Below are 6,109 nucleotides of genomic sequence, written 5' to 3'. Positions count from 1 at the left end.
TTTCACATGTATATGTATACATATGTCAAAATTTGTCAAATTTTAAACCAAAAATATGAACAATTTATTATACATCAGTTATACCTCAATAAAGCTACAAAAAGAAGAAATATCGAATGCCTTAAGACATTTTATATCATTTAATGTAGCATTAGGATTTATCCTAATGAAAAATATAAAAACCTATAAAAGATACATCCAAATATTTAGTCATAAGAATGTTCATTAGAGCCAGGTATGATGGTGCAAGCTTATAATCCAGGTACTTGTAAGGCTAAGACCATGAAAATCTCAGGTTCAAGGACAGCAAATAGTGAGACTCTCATCAACATAGTGAGACCCTGTTTCCAAATAAAAAAAAATAATATAGGGTTGGGGATGTAGATTGGAGGTAGAATGCCCTCAGGTTCAATCCCCAGTACCACAAAAATAAGTAAAGAAAAAAAAGAAAGAATGTTCATCACATATATAATTTCTAATAGCAAAAAATAGAAGTACTTTTATATTGAGTGGCATATATTGATAAAGCAGGAAAACACTTTGACATAATTGAATTTTTGTTTTAAATTATACAAATATAAGTGCAGTAATTACTTCTGCATTTAAAAGTAATTATTTTTCTTGCTGCTGATTTATATTTTCTAATTTCTAGACAATAAACACATACTACATTTTTTTTTTCTTTTTGCGAGTCTGGGGATGGAACCCAGAGGCATTTGACCCTCGAGCTACACCCCCTGCCCAATTTTTTTATTCTTTATTTTGAAACAGGTTCTCACTGAATTGCAAAGGGCCTCACTTAAGTAGCTGAGGCTGTCCGCGAACCACAATCCTCCGGGCTCAGCCTCCGGAATGCTGGGATTACAAGCGTGTGCCACCACACCTGGCTCACATACTGCATTTTTAACAAGACAAATTAAAGGATGAAAAGAGCACCTATCTAAAATTGTCCACTCTAAAAAAAAGTATAAAGCAAATACTTCTAAGAGACAGTACACATTCTAGATGCAGTTCTGGGCTATCATCCCATTCGTACCAGTGATCTACAAAGCAGACAGGACTGACAGAGGGAACAGTCACTAGGTAAGCTGAGTGCTGTACTTTCAGGGCCATGATCTTATTTGATCTTCATAATGCAGTACAATGATCAGAGAAGGCATTATCCCATATTAGAGAGGGGGTGAGCACTGAGCAAGACCTCAAATTATAGGTCACAGACTTAGATCAAGCTTTGACCATAAGTCCTGATAGCAATTGTCAGAGGAGTAAGAAACAATCCCTTTTCTTATTTATACCAAGAAGAAAGTGATTTACACATGAACTTAAAAAAAAAAACTCATATTTTTTATTATATCAGTGTTCTTATTAGAAATGTGCCATGGGCCTTAAGAATTTCCTAAATCTCCAACCCCCAACCTTGGAAGGAAGGCCAAATCAAGCCCATCTAGTCTCTTGTCAACATTCTCTACCAAACCACTGAAATTCTAGTCGAATTTGCTCAGTTTTGGGATACATCTGTTCCCTTCTTGGAAAATATTATCTACACCTACCCTGTAATGGAGATTAAACCCAGGAGTGCTCTCCCACTGAGCTACATGTCCCACTCTTTTTCAAACCTTTTTTAAAATTTCGGTAATGTGGATTGAATTTAGGAGCATTCTACTTCTAAGCTACAACCCCAGATCTATTTTTTTTTTAAACAGGGTCTTGCTTAATTGCTAAGGATGGCCTCAAACCTGTGAAATTCCTGTCTCCACTTCCCAAGTACTGGGATCAAAGGTGTGTCCCACTGTGTCCTGCTCCCAACTCTGCCTCCTCTTCTTCTTCTTCTCCTTCTTCTTCTCCTTCTCCTTCTCCTCCTCCTCCTCCTCCCCCTCCACCTCCACCTCCTCCTCTTCCTCCTTCTTCTTCTCCTTCTATAGCTTTATTTTTTTCAGTATAATAACAATTTATCAAAAATTAACAATGATAATCTCACATAACAGATTCATTTGTCTGATATCAAACTTTTGATCACTTAGAGATAACATTTCAATATTTCTTTCTTGTTTTCTTTCTTACCAGAGAATATTTTTTTTCTTTTTTTTAAGGCGTAACTATCATACATTTATTTTATTTCAGAAAAAAATCATAACATGAACTATGAACTCTAAATACCCAAAACAATCTTGAAAAAGAATTAATTTTGACACAAGGAATCAAGAAGTTACCAAGTTGGGAAGGCTGGCCTTGGATTCATGATTCTCCTACTCAACCTTCAGAATAGGTAGAATTAAAAGCATGCTCAATCATCCCAGGCTATATCTTATATTTTAAAGTTGGAAAAAGAAAGTAAACATAATTTTATTTAAGAATGCTACAGTGACCTACAAATTGGTGTCAAAGGATTTAACTTGATGAAACTTCAAAACACTGTACTACCTTTCAGTTAGCTAAGTCTTGTTTGGTATAGGTGCTCACAACAAACTAAAGAGCAGGTCAGTGGATGATGCCTGAAACAAAAGGAACCTTTAAAACACCTGCAGGACCAAGATGGTACCTGGAGGTCTGGGGGTGCTGACAGCCGTCCTGCAATGGGCAGGCACCATGAGTCAGACACAGTGCTCAGCCTTCACTGAGGGGCCTCTAAGAGAGCCGCCTGAGGTGATGATTGTTTTTTTCATTTTGTAGATGAGAAGACTGAGTTTAAGTTACCCCAAATCACAAAGCTAATGAGGCTAAAGTAGAAATCAAACCTGTAAAACTTTACTTTGAAAAAACAAAAATAAAACCCCACAGACAAACAAACAAAAACTAGCGCTTTGGCAATTACCTGGAACATAAATACTGACTTTTCTCTAGCACTATTTATCTACAGTAGTCTCAATTCACTTAGTTCAAAATATAAAAATACCCCCAATATAGTACTGTCATTTGAAGTTAGTAAAGTATACATGTTCCATGTAAGGAGTTAAAAATATCTTAAGCCCGCAATTTGTATCATATATTTTGAGTGTCGCCTCACAAAAGATTAATTTTTTTGTGTGGTTTAGAAACGAGGAGGAGTGGGAGAATTTTACTTTCAGGCTACACCCCCAGGCTTAATTTTATTTTCATTTTGAAACAGGGTCTCATTAGGTTGATGAGAGTCTCACTACTTCTTGAGGTTGTCCTCGAAACTGCGATCCTCCCGTTTTAGCCTCCCAAATACTGGGATTACAGGTGTGAGTCATCATGTCTGGCAACAAAAGATTAATTTTAAACATATTTAAATAATGGGTAAATAAATCTCATAGAAGTCAATGAAGCTGAATGTGTTGTGTGCTTTGAATCACAATAAAAAGAAGCATGTCTATGAAAAAAAAAAATGTTTAAAAAACTATCACAAGCCAGGCGTGGTGGGGCATGCTTGTAATCCCAGCATTTGGGAGTCTGAGACAGAAGGATCACGGTTCACAAACAGCCTCCGCTACTTAGTGAGGCCCTCTGCAACTCAGTGAGACCCTGTTTCAAAATAAAGAATAAAAAATAGAGCTGGGGGTATAGCTCAGTGGTAGAATGCCCCTGGGTTCTATGCCTAGTACTGCAAAAAATAAAAAATAAAAAAAATCACAATTATGTTATGGAGTATTATATGATCATCATTAAATACGTATTTTCAGAGAATATTAAATGCCATGGTAAAATCATCAAAACATGGGGCTAAAGGAGCAAGACACAATTCATTCGGATCAAAAACAAGAGAAGGTCAGGCACTAATTATAACATGAACAAGACAACCACAACTACTCATGAGAAACAGACAAAAACAAGGAAAGACAAAAGTAAACTAATTGAAGCCTTCAAACAAAACAAAAAGTAGACTGGAAGCTACTACATATAAAATGATCATTGAAACCTTCTCTAAGGAAATAACATTTACGGTATCTAAGTATATGAGGCTCTAATCATAAAAAAAAGTAAAGAAAATTTCCACGAGGAGGAGAAATAGCATGTGTAAAGGGCATAAAGCACAAAATGGACTTGCCTGCTGCAAGAACTAGAAGATGACTGGATGGGGAGCAGAGAATAAAGGAAAACGGTAAGAAATGAGGTTAGAGGGAGAAGCACCAAATATGAACTCAAGTCTGTCTGTCTGCTTTTTATAACATATATGTTACTAGACAGTCATAAACAAACACAAAACTGAAAGGAAAAAGACCACCACGTTAATGCTTAATTCTAGATTATGAAAAGGAATTTGGGCTTATGTTCCTTAATACTTTCCACATGGTCCAAAATAAGTTGTGCAAATATTACAGTGAGAAAAACAGGACTAGAACTTCCAGTCAGTCCTGAATCTAAGTGGTGAGAGCAGACATCCAGGCACTGTCCCCAGAGAGAAAATATTCATTCTTTCACTATTAATTATGATATTAGATACAAGTTTTCTCATTCCCTTCTGTATCTAGTTTTTTAGTTTATTCATTTGCTTCAATGTGCTGAATGTTGGCAATTTTTTTCTCTCCATCTATTGAGATAATCATGAAGTTTTGGTCCTTTATTCAGTGAAAAACACAAATTATATTATTTGCACATTAAAAAAAAAACCTCTTCCTTTCTGTGATAAATGCCTACAGCTAACATCACACCTGTGATGAAATACTGAATGCCCCCCAAACCCCATGATAATGAAAAGGGAAAAGATGTCTGTGGTTTACTCAATGCAATGAAACAAAAAATAAGTAGATTGGGAAAAAAATTAAAATTATTTTTATGCAGATGATAAGATCTTGCTTACTGCTAATTGTAAGGTATCTAAAAGAAAACCCATTAGAATTAATAAAAAATGTTTAGAAAGGTACATAATATCCCAAACCAAGAAACAAGTGTATTTCATTTGTATGCTGGCTACATAAGTGGATTTCATTCCCTTACAATAGTAGCAAAAAGAAAAAAAGGCAACAATAAATTTAACAAAGTATAAAACTTGTACAAAACCTTGGGGAAAATTCAAGAGGATCTAAATAAACAAAGCGAAATCCCATGTACTTTTTTATTATAACAAAAATGCAACTGCCTGTAAGGTTTAACAATGTTATCTGTCGATTCTTTCCAAACTAATCTATCAAAATCCCATTATGATTTTTATTTTTTAAAGTGGGCACCGTATACATAAGCTAGCGGAGAAACTGAAGATGGAAGATGCCAAGTCTGTGGCTTGCCTGGACAACTTAGCAAGACCCCGCCTCAAAATAAAATAAATGGAGCTGGGTATGCATCTCCGTGTAGAGTGCTTGCCTCACATGTGCGAGGCCCTGGGTTCAAGTCTCAGTAGAGAAATTAAAAAAAAAAAAAAAATCTCATCATGATTTTCTTTCTCGGTAGACATTTGTCCTAAAACTATATGAAAGTAGCCAGGTGTGGTGGTGCACATTTGTAATCCCAGAACTGGGGAGACTGAGACAGAAAGGCCATGGTTTACTGACAGCCTCAGCTACTTGGTGAGGCCCTCCACAACACAGCGAAACCCTGTTTCAAAATAAAAATATTAGCCGGGCGTGGTGGCGCACGCTTGTAATCCCCGCGCTTGGGAGGCGGAGACAGGAGGATCGCGCAGGTTCGAAGCCAGCCGCGCTGGCGTAAGAGACCCTGTTTCAAAAATATAAAATAGGTCTGGGAGTGTAGCCCAGAGGTAGAAGGGCTTCCAGGAACCCCAGTATCACCAAAAAATAAATAAATAAATAAAATAAAATAAAAAATTAAAAAATTAAAAAAATAGGGCTAGGGGTGTAGCTCGAAGGTAGAATGCCCTTGGTTCCATCCCCAGTACCGCAAAAAGAAAAAAACAAAAAAGTATAAAGGAGAGAGAATATATATATACAGAGTAATTTTGAAAAAGGAGATTAGAGTTACAGGAATTAAACTACCCAATGTCAAAACTTACTATAAAGCCATAGTGAAATCATAACAGTGTTCTACTGCCATAAAGATAGAAATGCAGATAATGGTATAGAATAAACTGTCACATTTATGGTCATTTTATTTTTTGACAAATATACCATAACAATTCGAGAGAAAAAAAAAAGTCTTTCTAATGGTGCTGGAACAGTTGGATATTCATATGTAAAAGTAAATAGATAAATAAATT

The sequence above is a fragment of the Muscardinus avellanarius genome, assembly GCF_963383645.1.
Source record: "Muscardinus avellanarius genome assembly, chromosome: 5".
Taxonomy (NCBI): domain Eukaryota; kingdom Metazoa; phylum Chordata; class Mammalia; order Rodentia; family Gliridae; genus Muscardinus; species Muscardinus avellanarius.
This window is presented reverse-complemented; position numbering follows the sequence as displayed.